Source organism: Amblyomma americanum, chromosome 4 (assembly GCF_052857255.1).
Source record: "Amblyomma americanum isolate KBUSLIRL-KWMA chromosome 4, ASM5285725v1, whole genome shotgun sequence".
Classification (NCBI taxonomy): Eukaryota; Metazoa; Arthropoda; class Arachnida; order Ixodida; family Ixodidae; genus Amblyomma; species Amblyomma americanum.
In genome coordinates, this window is record NC_135500.1 from 139763052 (window position 1) to 139785840 (window position 22789).

Sequence of the window (22789 nt, forward strand, 5' to 3'; positions counted from 1 at the left end):
GTGGAAGCTAAAACATGGAGATGAAAACTATCACTGAATCTTTTGTCCTAATGCAGTACCTCGTTGATACAACTCGTGAAACTTACATATTATATAAGTTTTTTTTTAATTCGCCAAATTTTGTGAATTTTGTACGTTTCATTCCGCGAATAACCGACCATCATGCTGTCGTCGCAAGTGTTAAAGCAAGAAGTAGCAGGCGCAAGAAAAAAGAAACCAGAGAAGTGTACCTATTATGCAAGCATATCAAGAAAACTTTTTGATCATCTGCCAGTTTTTGAATGCCTTTCTGATAATTGTGACGTTCAGGAATTGTGAAATAACTTTAAAGAAAAACTCAAGGAGCTTGCCAATGCCTACATTCCTAGCATCGAGCACAGGAAACTTAAAAAGCGCAACAAACCGTGTATGACAGCGCGTATCTTAAGAATAGTTCGGAAAAGAAGGCATATATTTTTAAAATACCAGGACCCGCTGCGGTGGCACAGTAGTTACGGTGCTCGGCTGCTGACCCGAATTACGTGGGTTCGACCCTGGCCGCGGCGTCGGAATTTCTATGAAAGCGAAATTCTAGAGGCCCGTGTACTGTGCGATGTCAGTGCACGTTAAAGAACCCCAGGTGATCGAAATTCCCGGAGCCCTTCACTACGGCGTCCCTCATAGCCTGAGTCGCTTTGGGACGTTGAACCTTAATAAACCAAACCAAATAAACGAAAATGCCAGAGAACTAAGAGTAATTGTCACTGATAATCAGCGTTCTATAACCCGCGAATACAAGGAAATTATAAAGGAAGCTAAAGGGCGCTACTTTGAAACACTCGGCAGTAAAATAAAAACGAGATCTAAGGCGTTCTGGCAACATATGAAAGGCTGCGGAGCAGGGCCAGCTGGCATTACCAAAATTTTCTTTAATAATGAGTCATTATTAGACGACACTGAGAAGGCTACTTGTATAAATAACTACTTTCGCTCTGTATACTTACCAAAACAAAGCTATAGTTCATTATCATACGTATGTTCAGTGTCGGCTATGAATTCAGTAGAGCTAAATGTGAATAGAATCAGAGCATTACTAAACAAAATTAGTGATGGAAATGCAATTGGACCTGACGGAATTTGACCTAGAATTCTAAAGAGATGTGCTGAACCGATTTCCCTTTATTTCTATGTAATCTACATCGTCTTTCTCTTCCGGTATTCTTCCAGACGACTGAAGATGTGCACGCGTTGTTCTCATTCATAAAGGTGGGTAAAAAAAGAATGTAGTTAACTATAGACTAATTTCGCTTACGTCCATACCCTGCAAAATTTTGGAACACATTCTATACAAAGAGATAATGATACGCTTAGTAACAAACAACTTACTGGCTTCACAACAACACGGTTTCTGTAAGGATTTATCTTGCGCAACACAATTGATTGAATTTATTTATGACTTCGCATCTGATATGGACAACGGCGGACAAAATAGACTGTCTTTTCCTGGACTTTCACAAAGCGTTTGACACTGTTTTCCACTCTTTGCTTTTTGAGTAAACTTGTCGCATCAAATATTGACCGCACAGTTCTTGTGTGGATCGAAAACTATCTATCGTCTGGCCAACAATGTGGGCTATTGAATAGTAAGCAATTCAGTTTTGTAGAGGCTACATTGGGTGTCCCACAGCGCTCAGTTCTGGGGCCACTTCTGTTTTTAATTTACATAAATGACATCTGTTCAGGGATCGGTTCTAATATACGGTTGTTTGCCGATGATTTTGTTTTATACAGAAGAGTTAGAAATGAATGTGGTGTTGCCCAGTTACAAAGTGATTTATCATGTGTTCTTGAATGGTGCTCAGGATGGAGAATCAAGTTAACCACCAAATAGTGTGTTCATGCCACCTTCACACGTAGAAAAAACGAAGTTGGTATCTCAGTACACCATCAGCAACAATACACTGGCGCAAAAATAATATATAATTGGTTTTTGGGGAAAAAAAATGGCGCAGTATCTGTCTCATACATCGTTGGACACCTGAACCGCGCCGTAAGGGAAGAGATAAAGGAGGGAGTGAAAGATGAAAGGAAGGAAGAGGTGCCGTGGTGGAGGGCTTCGGAATAATTTCGACCACCTGGGGATCTATAAAATGCACTGACATCGCACAGCACACGGGCGCCTGTTCAAAACAGAGCTGCAAGGTTCGTCCTACGGCGACATTCTGGAGGTGATAACTGTACCAACACGAAAAACGAATTAGAGGAGGAAAGTCTTTCTTCTCGAAGAAAAAAATTGCGTCTTAACCTGCTGTATCAAATATTTCACGATAAAACCGGCATTCAAGAGGAAAAATATTTACACAGGCCCCATTATATCTCTTCTCGGATTGATCACTGCTTTAATATTTTGGAATACCATACCAGAACTAATATGCATGCAAATTCATTTTTGTACGTTCTAACAGTGAATGGAATCACCTTTCAGGCCAGCAAGTGAGCTGTATGAATGAAGATGTGTTTTATTCATCATTGCAACACTCCTGCTGTAGCGCCTTCAGAGTAAACAGAGTAAAAATTGAATAAAAAATAAATAATGAATTTCACTACTCGGCAGGAGCTGCCACTTTTCCACTCTACACGGAGCAACGGTACAGTATCACCTTAAGCCGTCTGGCACTACACAAGTTCCGGCGAAAAAAAACCGTTGCAGCTTTTTTTTTTTGTACCCTCAGCTTGCTGTTCCATGCGAGGTTCTCTTGCTGGCTCAGATCACCTCCCGCTAACCCGGATGTCAGCACCGACTTAAAAAGGCTGGAAGCCAGCCGTTAGGGACGACATTTTTTAGGGATTCATACGACGCCAAAACGAATTCCAGGCAATTCAACCGCCTGCTAATGACGGCGGTCGTCACATTTCAAGAAACGAATTGCGCCGGTACTCGTGCCGCGTCAACGCAAAGTCCTTGTAGAGTATTATCGGCGACCGCAACTCATTCAAATTTCGAAACAGGAAGGGCTGCTGGATTGACTTTCTTATGACCCCCTGTTTCGTTGACACCTGTCAGCATTCCAGCAATGCTTTGTTCAACGTAAAAAAATATTGCAGGGTGCATATTTAAAACCGCTGTATTCCAACTATAGAAACAGTTGCGTTTTCTTCTTGTCTGTACGCCATTTAGGATAAGCGTGTAACTTTTTTGCTCCCCAACACACGGTGATAGGGAACTATCGGTAATTCCTTCCTTGGGGTGCTTTTTGTGCCATAATATATTGGTGAGCCCAATCAGGCAATTTATAAAAATTGTGAGGAGATGACGTAGGCGGAGCAATATCCGACAGACCACAGCAACGTTAATCCCGCCTGTGCATAAGCACCCATGCCGCAACCATCAATCACCTATACCACCACCAGCACCACCATCACTTCCTTTAGAACAATTGAAGTTTTCTCAAAATGCACACTTGTGCACCATTAACTATTTTTAAAAACTTCCGTACTATGACTATGTTTTTGCCTTTTGATTTTGCGAAATTAAATGCCGATGGCAAAGAACAAAAATAACAGCAGTCTGACTCGCGTCTGTAAGCCGAAGTTACACTTAGAGTTTATTTTTGTGCACCTGTATACGACGCTACTCTTAACTTGCCCGACACTACGCGATCTGACCAGAAATTTATAGCAATTGGTGTGCGGACTGCGGTGAGGTCTGCGATCTCCATCACATGGTCTGGGCATGTGAGGAAAATAACATCTAGAAAGTCGCAGAAGATGCCTCGAGCAGTAAGAGGCGGCATTGGTGACCTCTGACCCCTCATACCAGCTTTGGCTGCTGAAGAGGGCCTGGCAGGCCGTAACCGGTCTTGGACACCAGAAATTGGGAGGACCATTATCCTGATTTGAACGAACCAATAAAAATGCCTGTCTCTCTCTCTTTCTCTCTCTCTGTTTTCCTCTCTCCTCCTAGCACCAACATTCTAAATTTTTTCCTTCCTGCGCCCAGAGGGTGTGGAGCTTAAGTGCACAGTTATCAAATAATATCTTCAAGATGCGTGAAGTGCGGTACACACAGGAGTTTTAAGTCGAAACAGCTTCGCGCAGTTCCTCCTTCAGATTTTTCTGGCGTATACAATATGGCCAAGATATCAACGTTGCGCCCTCCGAAGGATATCATACGAGAGGTGGGCCCTTTTTTATTCTAGAGGAAGCATTAAATTGGGCATGAGGAGTGGTGCCGTTCAGGATTTTGTTCTCAAGGTTTGATACTTACAATTTGGAGGACGATGCCGGTGTTTTAAGTCACGGTGTAACTTTCAACGCTTCTCAGGTTACCACCCAGTTTGCTCCCTTTGCTTTTTCTTTCCTGTCTGGCAGGAAAGCAATTGCGTCTACTCACTAAACCACATCCGTCGTTGAAGAAGGAAATGCGGCTCTGCAGAGCGCTAGCTCCTTCACAGCAACGCCAAGCTACGCCCTTGTTCTCGCTTGCTGCGGTTGCAACTCGGTTCGTTTTAAGGGTTCTAAATACCACGGGGCTTTCTTGCCTATTCAGTGAAAGCGTAGGCTTTCATTTTCACATCTCCTGTGCGTGAACATGTCTCACGTCTTGATACAAACTTTTGTCTCACTGTAACTTCTGTTTCCTGTAATCTTGGCACTGCGTACGGGCAGAGACACTCACCGCTTCCAATTCAGATAAATTGGAATTTGAGACGGCCCCTCTACTTCATTGCAGATTTCCCCCCTCGGTGTGCACAAAAAAAGCAAACTTCTCATGTGCAAAGCAACGCCCTCATATGTTCAGACCTCATACCAACTTGGATAAAAATTCTCGCATGAAAGAAGTTATTTCCGCGACGGTAGCCCGCAGGGGGTGTTTTGCTACGGTTTTCCGAGCCATAAGAGAGAATGGTTCGCTCCGCAGATGCGATTTCTCGCAAATGCTGGAGTGGTGACGCCTTGGTAGGCTGGCGTCGTCTTGACAAGGCGTCTGCCTTCACTGGGGCGCATATTCGGAGACCAATGTTTTGCGTATCTTTTGCGGGTGCACCGTGGCGTCCCCTTTACTCGTCCCGCACGAAAGTGGAAATGTCCTCCTGGTCCCAATAAGACTCGGCGTGGAAAAGAATGATTTCGCGAGCACTTTTTTGCGTCTCATTTTTTTTTACGCGCCTGCGTAGAGACCTGAAGAATGCATATACATTGGCAGATGCGGGCACAGTATTCATACGGGCATGGAAATCAGAAAACAGCCCTATAGATTTTGCTGTCTAAACATGCATTCATAACTTCATAACTGAGTACGCATACCAAGTGAGCATGAAGAAAGGCTGCCTGCCGCCCTGACGCCATCTTTAGCGGTACTTGAAATAAAGCAACAAAGCGCATATGTACTAAAATATTCCAGTGAATGACAACAAACCATATCAGAACACTTTGGCATCACTTCTTCTCGGAGTGCCACAAAACCAACAGACGCTTTCCCAGCGTTTTGCAGTAAGAAGAAACATTTTTTACAGTGGCAGATCTCGAGAGAGATATACGTAGAGGAAACCATAAATAACTTCCTTCCAACTGGCGTGTGAAATTGGCAAGTTTATTTACTTTTAGATGAACACTGAAAAAAAAAAATTCCAGGCGCTTGTTCTTTTCTAACACTAATATTTTTATCTATGTTGAAACTAAGCCTTTTGATATTATTAACACATGACAAGCTGATGAAACAAGCATATCAACATTTATGTATCCCCATAAATAACATGAGGACAAGTCTTCTTGTCTAAACGTTATAAAGCACCCTGAGGCTTCCTCCCGTCTTGTTCACTTGGTGTTGTGAAGAAACCCATCTACCTACAATATATCTTTTAAGGTTACGCTAACGACAAGACATAAATGTATTTTCAGATGAATACTAGATGTTAGTTTTATTCGTTATAACCACTCCAGTTGTTCCAGTGTTTACCTAAGAGAGTGTGCGCATATTTAGCTGATCCGGCACTGTGATCGATCCACGAAGCTTCAATATTTATGCACCGCTGAAGCGCTCCAGACATTTTGCTCAAGGCTTAAGACTAAGCACGTGAATGAAGAGCCTACTACCGTCAGGCGCCAAAATTCAATTACTTTGCTCAGCGATTTCTCAGAGAACATGAGCTCCTTCTTGTGCGGGTAACATAGCAGCCATACTGGTAAATGTACCTCTTAATATAACATCATTTCGGCCGTTTGAGATAGAAGAACTCTATTTTGCCATAAGTGTTATCGGCCTCAAAATCCACGAATCTCCTCGTCAACGTGGTCGATATGATTTAAAATATTCAAATGCGCCAAGCACCCGAGGGCAACTCTCACTTTTGCCGACCTCCCGGTTCGCGATGTTCGAAACAGCTGCCACCGGTGCGAGCGGGGAGTTTTAATTAAACAGCAGTGACACGCTAGAGCGGCAACTGTCAACACAGCTTACGATTTAGACACTCCGCGCGCAGCTTATGTAGAAAGCCTTGCAAGGCTGTCAGTCCGTGTGCGAAGCCGCAATCCAATGAACTTTTGCACTGATCGATGAAACGGTTAACCCTGCCGAAACCGATGGTTTCAAAATAAAGGGGTCGTAAATTTTTTTTAAATATCAGATATGAATCTATTTTATAACGCGTCTACCAGGAGAGGTTCGTCATACTTTATTATATAATATCGAAAAAAAAAACTATTGCACTGGTACGTTTTCAATAGTAGATTTGATCTTTCGATCCTGAACCAGCGGTGAATCTATTTTGTAACGCGTCTACCAGGAGAGGTTCATCATAATTTATTAAATAATATCGAAAACAAAAAACGATTGCACTGGTAAGCCTGCAATAGCACATTTGATCTTTCGATCCTGAATCTGCGGTCTATCGACACATAACCGAACTCATCATTTCTTTTTCAGTAATATTACATAGACAGCTGCATGACAGACTATATCAGGGGTGAGCGCCTTCGGTGCCTACGCACTATTTACCCATCGAGAGAGAGAATTTGCGTGCTTTCTTTATTGACATGTACATAAAAGGAGATATTGCTTTTTTTGTGCGTCGTATATTAAGAAGTACACTACCCGGCGGTCTTAGTTTCTAAGCTTCTTTTCTTGGTTTGTTTTGAAAATTTTGTTTTGGAGATTCTTCGCTTTGAGAAGAAAACAGGCGAGAAAGGCTGCTTGCTCGCTATCAGGCCTGACGTCAAAGGAGGCCGCTGCCAATGATAAAGAGAAAAATAATGAAAACAAGAAAGAAACTTACAAAATACGGCCGTAGATGCAGCTGGACTGCATGAAGTATATTGGTAGCGATCAAGTGGTGTGGGGAATGGGATGTTTGTGGTAGTGTGAGGTAACTGAGTGTGGCGGTGGGTGCACATAGAAACAGCGGTTGTTTTTTTTCTTGCAGATCGAGGACTTTAGGTTAAGGGTAGTATTTAGTGCAGTAAGAAGAAATTCATGCATCGGCGGCAGCCTGCGTGTGGTGGAGCTGGTGTAATGCGATACACATTGCTTGCTCAAGGAAGAGGGAGATGCGTCGGTGTTTCACCAGGAAGATATACGTTGATAGCGAATGAGAAGATGGAAACTGACACGCGCAGTGATTTGCAGCCGTATCATGGTCGGTTCTGTTTGCTGCAAAAAGAAATGCAGCATTGTTTCTTAATTCACAATGCAGCCTTATGACATAACTCGTAGGTACACACTGATAAGCTGAAATGGAGGTGACTGCTAGCTTCTGCAAAGACTAGCATTGCTTTATGCTGCCACCAATTTATCCACCGTAGCGACTTTATAGATAGACAATAAGTTATAGCTAAAGATTCTTTGCACAGTACTGTGCTCCTAGCAGACGGCAGCTATAACTCATAGTAGTTCCTCCAAAATTTTCTGGCTGTCGCTGTCACCACTTACGGGACCAGTTCAGTGTCATGGACGTATTTCAGGAATCGTCTCGCTCCGTCACGCGAAAGTGATGTCTTGCGCGTAATCAACTGCGCTCTTCAGAAAAGCCAGAAGGACTCGCCTCTGTACGTCGTGTTTTGGGAAGCACATAATGAAATGATAAAAATTATTGTGAATACCGCATGAAGCCACTCCATTCTCTGCATTCACCATTGAGTCTGAGCCGAGCCCGTAATTTCCAATGCATTTTAATATGTGGTTCCTGCCCTTTCTACACATTTTTTTAGGAATGGGAAGGCGCAAGAACACTCTCACCTCTCGATGGACACCTCAACTACACCGGGAGGGAAGGAATGAAGAAAGGAGGGAAAGAGGAAAAAAGGCGCCGTAGTGGATGTCTGAAATAATTTCTGCCACAGAGTTTCCAATATCACCCGGAGCGAAAGCAGGCAGCGCTGCTTGTAATCAACGTCCGAGAGGCGCACAATTACCGGAAAGATAATATTTAGTATTTGGCCTGGATATTTTTGCCCATAAAACTTGGAATCAGGCATAAAATTAAGTCTAATTTCGCGGGAAACCTCCAAGAAATGCGTTGAAAGTATCTATACGAGCCTCCCATATGGGTTAGATTCATTGAAGAAGTAAAAACCGCTGAAATAATTTCATCTGTGCCCGGAGGACAGCATCGAGACGCAGTTGCCGATTCAGAGGTATTCTCTTGGTCATCTTTTTGTGGCTACAAAGCGGGAGATAAAAGCGTGAGCCATTGGCTTCCACGAACGCGCTGTTCGCGCGTGCCCACTAGCCAAATACACTGGCCTGTGAGCTGGAGGCGCTCGCTCGTAGCTACCGCTGCATAGCCACAGAAAGTTGTTCCCGACTATAGTATCGACGTTTTCGGCCCAACAGTAGCCAAGCCAGCTAAGAAACCTAGACTTCCCGGCATTCCTGCTGTGGATGAAGTGCTTTTTAAGGAACTCCAACAGATGTGGGTGCCAGCTCTCCCGCTAGGTAATATTGAGAACCTATGAATTCCGACCACCTGGCGATCGTTAAAGGGGACTGTCAGCGCATCGCATAGCGCACGGGCGCCGTTTTCATTTCGCGTCGAGCGAAACGCGGCCGCTGCGGTCGTTAGCAGCTATGAAACGCCTCCAAGATGCTCCATGCCTGCCTGAGTACGGGTTTTGAGTAGTTAGGAAAAGTAGCGGCGGCTGTCATATAGTAGGTGGACACCAGGGGCCGGTTATTCCTGCATTTAGGTTCTGAAATAAAGAACTTGATCTCTGCCTTAGTTGTATTTTGAATGAATAAAAATAAACCGTATGGATCCTCTAGGTAGAGTCCCCGTGAAAAGTGGACACCCCGAGGGGTTTGCTTGCGAGGCCCGCAGTGTGCATCGTTATTCACCCTCAGCAGCCGTAATCTCTCGAAAGAGGAATGGGTTCAGATGTTTAATCCTCCCAAGCTTTGGACTGATAGATATGCTAGGGAGCTCAGCTGAACAGCTTATAGGCAGCACCTTGGGCTGTATACTTTTAACGGGGAGTGTTCATCTAGTGCCGTAATATGGCGACGCGGAGTCTCTCGCTTTGAAGAAAATTCGTTGTGGTATTCTGTGTTGTCTGGTGTGTTCATTCGCCGTGTGTGGCGCATTCTGCTTTCACTTTGTGTAATTTTCCTTTGCTCATGAAGAACGAGCGAAAAGTACACGCACTTTGTTTGACCGCTGAGCGACTCAGCCGTGCTTAGGCTTAACGCGGCGCGCCTCATTTATACTGCACTGGTCACAGTGAGGTGTCTGAAACTGCACTCCTCACTCCAATGCTGTGCCGAACGTTTGCACGGATGCAATGAAGAATGCAACCAAAAGGTTTTTGGGCTTCAAAACTTCGTCGAAAGAACCCGGCTGGAGTAAAGTTTATTTTCCTCGTTCTCACTGACTGCAAGGGCGCTGCATGAGCGAAGCGCGTGCGTTCACCAAAATGCCCATTCTCGATATTCGCAAATTCGTCCAGACTGCGACGCACACGTGACGCATGCATTGGGGCGGTGCTAGAATACGTAAACACACAATCTTATTGCAATCACAAATGGATATAAGATTAGCAGCCCAGGTGAAAAGAGATACCTTTTCCAGCTCGATAACTGAGCTTGAAACTATAGCCTTCCAGCTGGAAACCATTCAATCCCATCTAAAAACAGCGATTTCCAGCTGTATTATTTAACCGCAAATCGCGTTCAGCTCGAAAATTTACACTTCCAGTTAGCTCTAGCTGAAGTAATGCCAGTTCTTGCGTTTTCCTCTATCATGTGATTGATGACAATGAAGCAGTTTCCTGACTTGTTCTTCAGAAACTAACTCCAGCTGGTTGGTGCATAGACACATGAAACTTGCGAAAGAAGTAGTAGAAAAGAAGCACAGAGGCAACCGAATGCCAAAAGGCAAAGCTTGCTTCATTCTGCGGGCACACGTGAAAAAGCACAGTGGGGACCTCATATCGCACAAAGGGTGTTATGCAAGGCAGGTTGCACACTGCAGAGACGTGGCAAATGACTGCAGTCAAATCCGTAATGTTCTGTGTATGTCAATAATTCTCACTGAAGCAGTAAGCATGTTTTGGACTGTTCGCTCCCCACAAATACCAAAGCGAAGAGTGAGGCACTGGTGAACACTTGTCTTATGAACGCTCTAGTGATAGAAGGAAGCCCCTGCGGTGATTTCGTGTCGTTCACTGCACTGAAGCACAAAAAAAGCCCACTGCAAAAAAGCGCGCACATAAAGATGCAGCACTTCAAGGGATCGTAGCTCTTGACGATCACCTCTGCAGCTGTGGAACCACACTCAACCGGTCTGTAGACGGTAGGAGAAAATCACTTGGTGGACGACCTGCCTCCCAAGAACCTGCAACCCCAGAGGAAGGTCAACTCTATTGTCATGCGTACACTACCAATAAATCGAGACCTAAATTAATATTGTCCTGTTTAAACAAGAGGACAGAAATAAAGACCAGCAGAGCTTCCTATGAGTATGTTATCAAACGTGAAGCAGAAAAAATGTCCATGTGTCCTGTTTAAACAAGAGGACAGAAATAAAGACCAGGAGAGCTTCCTAGGAGTATGTTATCAAACGTGAAGCATGAAAAATGTCGATGTGTCCTGTTTAAACCAGAGGACAGAAATAAAGACCAGGAGAGCTTCCTAGGAGTATGTTATCAAACGTGAAGCAGAAAAAATGTCCATGTGTCCTGTTTAAACAAGAGGACAGAAATAGAAGCCAGGAGAGCTTCCTAGGAATATGTTATCAAACGTGAAGCAGAAAAAATGTCCGTGTGTCCTGTTTATACAAGAGGACAGAAATAAAGACCAGGAGAGCTTCCTAGGAGTATGTTATCAAACGTGAAGCAGAAAAAAATGTCCATGTGTCCTGTTTAAACAAGAGGACAGAAATAAAGACCAGGAGAGCTTCCTAGGAGTATGTTATCAAACGTGAAGCAGAAAAAATGTCCATGTGTCCTGTTTAAACAAGAGGACAGAAATAAAGACCAGGAGAGCTTCCTAAGAGTATGTTCTCAAACGTGAAGCAGAAAAAATGTCCGCACCGATTACCTGGGGCATAGCTAAGCATGAAAACCATGACAGTGAGTGCAAATAGCGCGTGCGGCAGATCATGTTCTTCCTGTATTGGAGGAAGAAACCGAAGCTGCTGTGTTCTCCTGCTTGTTGTACACGTTGGTGTTTATGCCACAGTAACTATTTGAAGGTGGTGCCATGGTCCTGTAGCTAAGTGTGGGTCACACAGCGCAATCTGGGATGATCTTCGAAGAGAACTTTTGTCCGTACGATAGAGCACTCAGAATTTTTGCAAAAATCTGGTGTAACTTTTGAGGAGCTTGCTGCCATTTCTCAGTTCGACCATCAGTCTAAGTTTGAGGTTACTTATGATGATTCTGGCAGCTGGGCTCCTCACAACATTAAATCCCAGGGTGGGAGTGTGGTGCCACGGCTGCACGCCAAGTACATCACCTGAATGTTAATAAACACGAAGTTAAGTGTCTAAACTTAAGTGCGCTGCAATCTTCGAATAGGCAAGATATAAAACTTCGAAAAATGTGAAATTATTAAACTGCAAGTTCAACTGCAGTGAAGCTGTACGTATACATGTAAAATATGCTCACGGCAAAACAATTCATTTGGGCACTAGTGATTGGTACCAAAATCTATCACTACGTATTACGCAAATGAACTATTGTGCATAGTAGTTACACGTTCTGGGTGACAGATTTACACTACTGATTGACATGCACAATTGTTAATTTTTATACTGAAGTAAAGGAAACCCTCCTATGAAAAGTTCTGCTTGAGTTGCCAAATCACTTCTCTTTGCATCATTATTATTTGTTAAGCACCTTTTGACTGTTCATTTATATTTTTCCACAATTTGTTTTTGTCAAAGGGGTGGGAGGAAGGGGGAGGGGGGAGAGTGGGACTCCATCGAAACACAGCCACCGCGGCCGGTTTCGAACCCGGAAACTCTGGCTCATTAGCCTAGCACCCTGACCACTGAGCCAAAGCGGTGGGTTACCATTATTACAGAAGAAAAACTCGTTACACAATTGTGAAACACCAAACGCGCATTTCATGAATGTGCGCAATCACACTGGGACTTCATGTGGAGTTCTATACCGTGACACTGGCTAGGTATGCATGACTGGGGAAAACAGTGTATTGTGTGCCTCCTCCTGAAGTTTCTGCTCAGTGAATAAGCCCAGAAAAGCGTTATAGACGCTGGCATAGAGAAGTGGTCAGGACAGATAGACTGTCTCTAAATATAAGCATGCAGAGAGAGAGTAAGGTGATATAATAGCTGTGATATAGTTCTTTCGTAAGCCTGGCAACACAGCAAACGATAAACAAAGGGGTCTTTGAAAACAGGAAAAGAGCTTGTTGAGTATGCTTTGGTACATTTTGCACTGTGCTCCTCTATAGTCTTCAGAGGGCTGCTGTCGCTAAGCGATCCTTCACTGTTTGTCAACAATTCTGTGAAAACTGGCTAGACTGTGCTACCGTATGAGGCTGTTCAGGTATAAAAATGGCTGTAGACGTAGGTGCTCAGTGCCGATAATATACCAGTGATGCATGATACGCTTGCTGTGAACTACTGCTAACAGTCCTTTAGTATTTTCAGTGGTTCACTTTGTCCCCGAGGTTGAAACAGGAAAGTTAGAAAAAGATCGGTCCTCCGATCGAAACGTCGAGTCAAAAGTACCGCATGCAAGAACAGACGTGTCTTTGTTCCATAAGGACTCCATCTGTTTCTCTCGTTGCATACAACTTGTGCCTGTAGCTAATTCACCATTTTTGTAGCATGAAGGTATGGGATAGCCTAGTGAGACCGACTTCATCAGATAAACCAGCGTAATATGTTTGCGCGCTAGCAAATAGTGCCAGTACGAGTGCCTCTATCATTTGAATGAACCTAGCAGGGTTTTGCGACAGCGGCTGAGCCATTTAAGTGATGGCATGTGGCGGTGTTCAAACGAATACCAGTGTAGACCACCGTATGTGTTGTGTCACAAGTTCTTATGAATACTCGTTGTAGGCTTGCGATTTAACAGAATGGTCAATAAAAAGTGCTTGCAAGTCAACACTAGTCGGGAAGACATTTTAAGTCAGTGTAATAAGCCACCGGCCAGTCATTACTTTAATTAGGGGAGTAAGTAAATAAATTCACAACTGAAGTTAATTCAGGTCATAATTCCACGAAAAAACGAAGCAGTCGAATGTGGTTTGAACTTCGGCAGCAGTGGTTCTCTTCAGTAAACATGCCTGCTATTTATGCGATTAGAATATGGGCTGCAAGTGTTTTCATTCTCAGTCTAACCTTGTATTTTATTGCATCAACATATAAAACGCCTTCTCTTCTCGGGGCAATATTTCGCAAGTTTGATCAGACGACTCGTAATGGTTTACGTCAGAGAGAACGTACGTGGCCTTATCTCGGTGAAAAATTACCCAGGAATGGAGGGAATACGTAACGGACGATTGCACAAAAACGAAGAATTGTCCTCAAAGCGCTCATGATTTATGAAGGCAGAACTTTTTCTCTTTCAACTCTTTTAACCTCGTGGCGCCAGACCGGGTACTAGTAAGCTTTCACCACATCCTGCCAGGAACATAAAAAAAGATAAATAATAGAAAGTCATCACATAACGAGTGCGCTTAACCGGCATGTTCTGCATTTAAAGTGTTTTCAAGGGGAGGAGGGGGTGCAGCCCACCACACAGCTACGCGCTAGGAAATGCAACGCAGCGAAGATTAATACAGCGGAGAGAACGCAACGAAATTTTACTATCATATTCGCGTGATTTGTATGAGAACCCCCTATGGCACTATAAAATAGAATGCATGATTCATCATCGTAGGGGTGCCGGTCTTCGGACTCCGTCTCAGCGTCAGGGGTATGGCGGCCATTGGACATAGTACGTAGAGCGCATACGCAAGAAAATTAATTATCCCCTGCAGTTAAATAAAAAATTCAACATCGACTACGCAGCTGCAAGAAGGAAAATGCAGATTAAGGAAGCATACCAGGCTGAATATTTCCAAATAAAAACTTTCTACAGGATAAATCTTAGAGATATGGCGCAATGAAACGCAGCTAGCTCTCAAACGATGCTTTTTCCCCAAATAAAGGATAAAAAAAAGAATGGTTCTTCCCTTCACGTTCTTTCCTTCTACCCGGCGAACCCTCCCCCGCGGGGCCTACAGAACCTTAACACCTGGGAGGACTGGGAGACATTGCTGCGCTCGGAGGACCCGGACGTGCAGACCATCGCCGTCGGCTTGGCTTGCAGTGTTATGGACATTAAGAACATAAACGCTTGAGAGCAGGGCGGCCATGTGGGGACCCAGAGGTGCGTCCGAATTCCTTTCAAATAATAAAGTTTTCTCTCTTGCATAAAAAGATAGATAGATAGATAGATAGATAGATAGATGGATAGATAGATATATAGATAGATAGATTGATAGATAGATAGATAGATAGATAGATAGATAGTAAGATAGTAAGATAGATAGATAGATAGATAGATAGATAGGTAGGTAAAGAGGAGGAGGGAAAGGCAGGGATGTTAACCAGAAAGGGGTTCCGGTTGGCTACCCTCCAGTGGGGAAGAGGAATTAGGGGACAAAATGGAGGAAGAGAGAAGGGAAAAAAGGCATAACACACACACACACACACACACACACACACACACACACACACACACACACACACACACACACACACACACACACACACATGCGCGCGCACATACACACACACACACACGCACACACACACACACACACACGCACGCACGCACGCACGCACACACACACACACACACGCACGCACGCACGCACGCACACACACACACACACACACACACACGCACACACACACGCACGCACGCACGCACGCACGCACGCACGCACACACACACACACACACACACACACACACACACACACACACACACACACACACACACACACACACACACACACACACACACACACACACACACACACACACACACACACACACACACACACACACACACACACACACACACACACACACACACACACACACACACACACACACACACACACACACACACACACACACACACACACACACACACACACACACACACCGCTGTCACAATTTGTCACTTAATCCAGTCGCTCTCAAGTAGGCAAAGAGTGCCTTGCATACCTTGAGGGCTACCCGGAACTCTTACATATGTTTCCTAGGAAGGAGCACGTGAAACCGCATCCGTAAGTTAAAGGATCGGCAAGATGAAAATTACAAGAAACTGCTCCTTACCCATGGAATGTGTAAAATCAGCATCTCATAAACTGCACGTCGAAAATCTCTTTTCTAACGAAGACCTTTATTTATGGAAGCAATTTAGCTTTAAATAAGCATTTCTGCGTAAACAGACGAAATTTAATTCCGCAATATTCGATGTAACAGGGACTATGTCTAGGCTGCATGGCTTCCGTTGTCCGCGTCTCCAGCGCTTGCATCTCGTGCTGTAGCCAGAAACGCTTTCGTTACCCTGATGGACAATCACAACGTTGTACCGAAGCTACAGTGGAAACGGCAAGGAATAGAAAGGAAACAGGACAAGTGCTGTACTAGCAGCTGAAGTCTATTGAAGCAATCTGAAACGTCTACTCTACTGGACTCACAGCTTTATCTAGGTGAATCGGAGTCATCCAACGACATTACATGCTTGAACCAAAAACGTATCCGATTACAACCCAAAATTTCAATTTTAGGTCCTTATTTCGTGCAGCGGCTCTGAAATTACGGCAATGTAAGAAACTTGAGACAATTTTGATCCTTAAAATTCTCTGAATCTCCTAAACTTTCAACGTTCGCTTAATTTTGCACGTAACATTCACTCAAACTCGGAAAATTCTCCGAAAAGATCATCACAATACTCATGTGAGCTGAAAAATCAGTGCTCTCATCTTTGGAAGGATAGGCGTAGGAGTGGTGCAACCATTGTAGTTGTTTTCGGCAGGGGAGAGCCACGCGTCTTTTTCCAGCACAACTTCTCGCGAGCTCGTAAGTGAGCGATGACTAAATGCGCAACGTTCCATAAAAATATAAAACTTGGAGCCCTTAACATGCAATAAATTTATGTTGACAGTGGGCCAGCAGAAAAAGTATACTAGACGAGAGCTTGTAGAAAAATTTTATTTCGTCAGTGAAACAAGGCACATACCTGAATTGCCTGCATTTATGAAGGGAGGCGCATGCTCTATTCGCTAGGACCATTTCCAAGCGAATGCGTCGGGACACAACGCGACAAGCATTTTGTTCCTGGGCAGACGCATCCTGTACCCTTTGGCAGCCGACTGTGCATGTAATGCTGACGACCTGTGGGGTGACATCCCTGCGCCTCGGTTTCGAAGTGATACGTTAATATATGATACGTAAACCTTAACCGTTGTCTGTTTTAGTGCGCGAGCACTAATAGTGGCCATTTGCCGCATTCAGCTGTGGTGTGTTTGTTTGTTTTTTTGTTTGTTTGTTTGTCTAAAGCCTGCTTTGCGCAGGGTGGTGGCAGTTCAGTTATTGTTTGGTTGCAAGATGCTGCTCGGGAAGAGCGGCTCAGAAATGGCCCCAGGTTTAGTTGTCAGCCGGGCCGTGGGCTCCTCGTCGGCCCGGAGAGAAGCGAGCGAGCGCATGAATATGTACGAGGAGATTACTGGCTACTATAAGGAAAGGTGGCTCAAGTATCCGACCCTGGACAAAAGCCTAGATAAAAACCAGCTGGTCGTGTGGAGAGACTCCAGACAAAGACGCATCCCATCCCTTATCGGACGTCTCTTTAGTGTCCTGGTCTCTACCAGCTATCATGCCCAATGTGTAAGGAAAGAAAGGCAGACCTACAACTAGCATACACGAGCTTTCCTGGCAGAACGCACGGCCACAATAGTACTCGGGGAGCACCGGTCGGACGTGGAAGTCAAGTGGGTTGGTGCCTTCGTGTAGCTGCGTGTAATCCCGACACTGCGGGCGAGGCCTCGTACTGATGTAGTGTCGCTCCTGCTGAGCGAGGAGGGTGGTTTCGTCTTGCTGTTCCTCGTGTAGGAGTGTTCGAACTGCTTCGCCCGTTTCGGACTTGGTCTGTTAAGGTTTAGCGGGATCCTGAGCAGCGACCACGTGTTCCCCATCCCGAGAGTCACCGGCAACCAATTGCAGAAGCGGTACCATTTAGCGCCCGGGGTCTAACCATTGCAAACCTTTCCTAGAGGACCAACGGTTAGGTCTTCTGTATTTAATCCTGAGAAGGATGTATTGGTGGCAAATCACTTAGCTCCCCAAAAGACTAACCTCTCACTATCACTAGTCTCTTTTTTCTGAAAGTGTAAATTTCTTTGTTGAACTGAGTCACTTAATTATTATTTATTATCACTATAAACTCAGTGAACTGAATTTACGATGTAACTGATCATAGCATTTTTTTGGAAGGAAGATATGTCAACGACATGTCACTAAAAATTGGTAAAGAAACCATTAAGTAGGTAAATTGTTTGAAAATTTTCTAGTTAACTGCCTTTCCTTTGAGGCTTAATCGGGTTCTTTTCTATTCAAATGAATTGTTGGAATAATCGATGATAGTATATTAGGATTCAATAAAACTTCTTTTTGGGCTACTTGGTGCATTTTGAACCTAAGAAGAGCAGCGCCAAAGTATGCAACCACAGAAGAAGAAAGCGTTTGTGTCTTGTGCTTTCTTCGTCTGTGGTTGCATACTTAGGCGCTGCTCCCCTTCTTAGGTTCATTTAGGAATATAGCGTGAGTTTGAATTTCCTGCCTAGCAGTGTGTCATTGAGCTGAAATTCAGCCGCATCTCGCATCTCGCAATTCGTCAGCCGGCTCGAAATGAATGATATAAAAAGTTCAATTGATTTCTCCGAATTGCTGCTTTGTGTTAACCGCAACTACTTTTTCTTGCAAATTTATAGTGCGCCACTATATGGAAAAGTTTTAGAAAGCACTGGAATAATGCGCATTAAACCGACAAAACACATTTTATGAGTGTCAGCGTGGAGCAGAGGCTATTGTGGGCAGCGCGGGTTTAAAGAAATCCGTATATAAAATTTTCAGAAGTAGTAAATAAATGCTGGGCAACTTCTTTGCAATATGATCCTTTGGTATGTTATGATATGGCATGGTATGGTATGGTACGGTATGGCATGGTATGGTGTAGTATGGTATGGTATTGTTTGGCATGGCTTGTCGTGGCAAGGTTCGGTACAGCACAGTGCGGTATGCAGCACTGAAAAAGCAACTTCGGCGTTTTTTCTACCCCCTCGGATATTGCTAAAACTTTCACGTTAAGTTCTCCACAGCTTCCTGGTCCTTTTTTCCACTTTTCAGCGGGGTGATGTTTTGTTACACTGCAAATGAATTTTAAGATTTCCCATTACGCGGCTTCAGTAAGGAAGATTTCTATGAAGAACCCTGGGTGTGTGTCGTCACTGGATGTGCGGCCGTTGATACATTCGCTCTGCGTTGTATGAGGGGCGAAATTTGTAGTTGTTTTTGGCTATTTCAGGCAAATAATGATTAAAACTGTCACTTTCAGTCGCCTGTTCAGCCAGTCAAATCGCACGCTATAGGTTATGTGACAGTATCAGTGACGTCGTAGGTTGGTCTGTCGTGATGACATCGTTTGGTCAAAACCCAGTTCCGGTTTCAGGTTCCTGATTTTTGCACTTATAAAATACTTCTACTTGATACTTTGAAAGACGTTTTGTACCGGAGAGAGGGTACTCCAACGAACAGGATCAACTCAAAATGTTAACAAAACGTCCGGGAGTTGCCTTTGAACACGCCGCACCTGCACTTTGGCTTCGCTTTGGAGTCGGGCCGATAATGGCAGCGAAATGAACGTGCATCAGTGCACTTGCTTCTGTCACCACGTGCGCTTCTAACGGCATTTTAGGTTGGGAGTTTCCCCGTCACCTTTAGAAATAACCCTTCAATATGACTCATGGAAGTCCATGGTATTGTCTTCTGCTGTGCGGTCGGTAGAAAAAATACTAATTTCTCTTTTTCCTCTTTTTAACTAAATAATACTTGGGCGCCGCTGCACAGATATTGATCTTTTGCATGGTGGCATATTTAGAACAGCACATCTTTCTTCACTGCTGTCTTCGTCACTCTGGACGCATAGCATATTCTTCTAAGTGGCATAACTTGCCAGATTGCTCAAACTGTTGAGGTGATGGTAAATATTCAGGGATAAATACTTTTACATTCTTTTCGTATGCTTCCCCCCTCCCTTCCCGCCCCCCAATCATGTCACTTGTGAACTTGGCCAGAATCGTTTGCCTCGCCAAAATCACTTCTGAACAATAAATTTGAACTCTCGGCAAAATGTGCATTCATGTAGGCCAGTTCCGACTACAAGCCTCCGAAACAGTCCAGGAATTGTTCAAACCTACATGAAAGGGGTGTCATCTTGGAATAAAAAGTAATCCGTTTTAAATTCAGCTCCTTTTCAGCCTGAGCTTCCTGAGTTGTGAGGGCACCTCAGAGGTGGAAAAATTGGAACAGGAACACAATATAATTATCTGTCGGCCAAAAAAACAGCGGTGATTAATGCAGCGCAGCGTGTATGTACAAGTCAGTATAAACTGGAACATTTGCATTCCTCGCGCTCTTTCGAGCTGAGAGGGCTATTTATGAAAATGAAACAGTGCTTTCCTTGATACGCGGTACTCGCATTAGCGCCATGTTGCGCGCAGAAACCAGACACCGCCCGTGGAATTAATCTTGGACTCCGGTCGCACAATGGAGTAGCCACCAAATTGCTTCACGCAGAGAGCTGTTCGAGCTCGCGGTCTTGCTCGCGCAGTAGCTGTTTTGCAAGATTATCGAGGCGCCAAATTGTTTGTCAGACGTTGACTCGTTCCTCTCTCTCTCTCTCTCTTTCTCTACATACTAATTACATGCACCGCTGTCCGAACACAACAGGCATATTGTCTCGTGAAAAGAGGGAACGCAGCTCGACACAGTACTCGTACTCCGACTCACGCAGCTGTTCGGGCCTGACTTGCAATGAAAAATTTCGACGCAGAAACTTTTGTAAGCGGGGGATAGTTCCAGATGCATGCTGTCAGTCTCCATCTACTTCCACGCATCCTTACAACTCCATATCCTCCCCCTTAGCTTCTCCGGGGCATCTTAACAGAACGCGGCACGAGTGGCCGAGAAGCACGGTTTGCTCAAGTTGGGCCGCGGTGTGATGTGTCCTAATTAACACCTCAGTACTGTCCTCGCTAATATCGCTGGCCCGTGGTTGTTAAGAAACGTCCCGCTAGAGTTCCCTCTGCCGCTTCGCGGCGAGCTGTTTTCATTAAGCCTGTGCCGCACACGCGATGTTTAGTTCTATTCTTTTTGTGTACAAACGTAGTCTCTGGTGCGTAACTTTGTCTACACGTGCCATAGTTCAAGCTGTTCCCTTTACATGAAATAAAAAAACCACAAGTTATCCTGTAATGTTGCTCCGTTCACTTTCTGCATGATACTGTTTTGTGCTTGAGGCGGCGTACAGATTTGCATATGTTGTTTTTGAAGACAAAACAAAGAAAACAATATTACCTCTGCCGACGCTGCATGCGTATGATTGGCGTTGTACAGAGAGGCGCTTCGTTATGTCTCAACCTTTAAAGTTTGTACTCCTGTGCTTGCTTAATGGCAGCAGAAAAAAGGTCGTTTTTCATATACGGGATTCTCGCTGCATTAATATTGTGCCAGTGTCTACATCAATGTCGTATTACTAAAGCAGATTAAACTGCGGTTGAGATAATGTGGCTTTTAAAAACAGGCAACGTACCTACACTTGGTTTTAGAAAATGCGAAGAATAACTATGGCTATTTAAACGACCCGTACAATTAATTTATAGTACATTCCGATTAGAAAATTGAAACCACCGAACGTGAAGCAAGCATGTACAAGAAACATCAGGAGCATAGAAAATTGCCACAATATCTGTTCGTAAAGAAGGAAAGGCTAGCCGCGAGTACCATGGTCCAAAAACATGGACGACGCCTAACTTACCCTTCGTTCGATCCCGGCCGCGGTGGTCGAATTTCGATGGAAGCGAAATTCTAGAGGCCCGTGAACTGTGCGATGTCAGTTCACGTTAAAGATCCCCAGGTGGTCGAAATTTCCGGAGCCCTCCACTACGGCGTTCCTCATAGCCCGAGTCGCTTTGGAATGTGAAACACCCATAAACCATAACTTACCCTTCAGAGTGCAATGCGATAGCATGAGAGATTCCTCCCTCGCAAGTACTCATTCGCTTTCATAGATTCATAGACGACAGGGAGTAATGATACCACTTCTGTTGCTGTGGCGGAGTGGTTAAGCGATGCGCCACTACCCCGAATGGGGGGGGGGGGGGGGGGTGTTCCAACATAGGCACCGGGGCGCTTGTGATCCAGGTTGCTCTTCTCGAGCACCGGTAAGGCTCATTTTGGCACAGATAGTTCTTTGGGAGGCTGTCTAGCTCTCGACCAATGAGCTGATGCGCAGTGCTGCGGTAGGCAACCTACCCACCAGGTCGTGGGCCACCTTTCTCGTGACACGGACGGATACCAGCTTTTCTTGAGAAAAGGATCTCTAAAGCTATCGCACTAATATATACTAGCATTGTGTTGTCAAATGGGGACAGCTATGCTATATCACATTCGGCTGCCAATCTCGACGACGCGGGTTCGATCCCGGCCGCGAATATCTCGATTGAGGCGAAGTGCAAAATCTCCTCTCTGTTGTTCGATGTCAGCGCATGGTAAAGAACCCCGGGTGTTTTAAATTAAGTGAAGACCTCTACTACTGCTTTTTACATAATAATAATAATATTAATTGGTTTTTTGGGGGAAAGGAAATGGCGCAGTATCTGTCTCATATATCTTTGGACACCTGAACCGCGCCGTAAGGGGAGGGATAGAGGAGGGAGTGAAAGAAGAAAGGAAGAATAGGTGCCGTAGTGGAGGGCTCCGGAATAATTTCGACCACCTGGGGATCTTTAACGTGCACTTTTTACATTGCCCATGTGTCGTTTTTGGAGTGCTAACCCTATTGAAAAATGTGTACAGGTTTGAATAGGTGACAAATAGGATTATAGCACATTTCGTTTAACATTATAGGATGAAGCTTCCAAAGCGATTAAGCCTTTGAGTGACTCCTTCGTGAAGGGCTCCGTATAACTACCATTACCCGTGGTTAATTACCGTGCCCTTACATCACACAGTGCATGCAAGTCGTGGGTTCGAACCCGCCCACTACGTTAGCACTTCGATGGAGG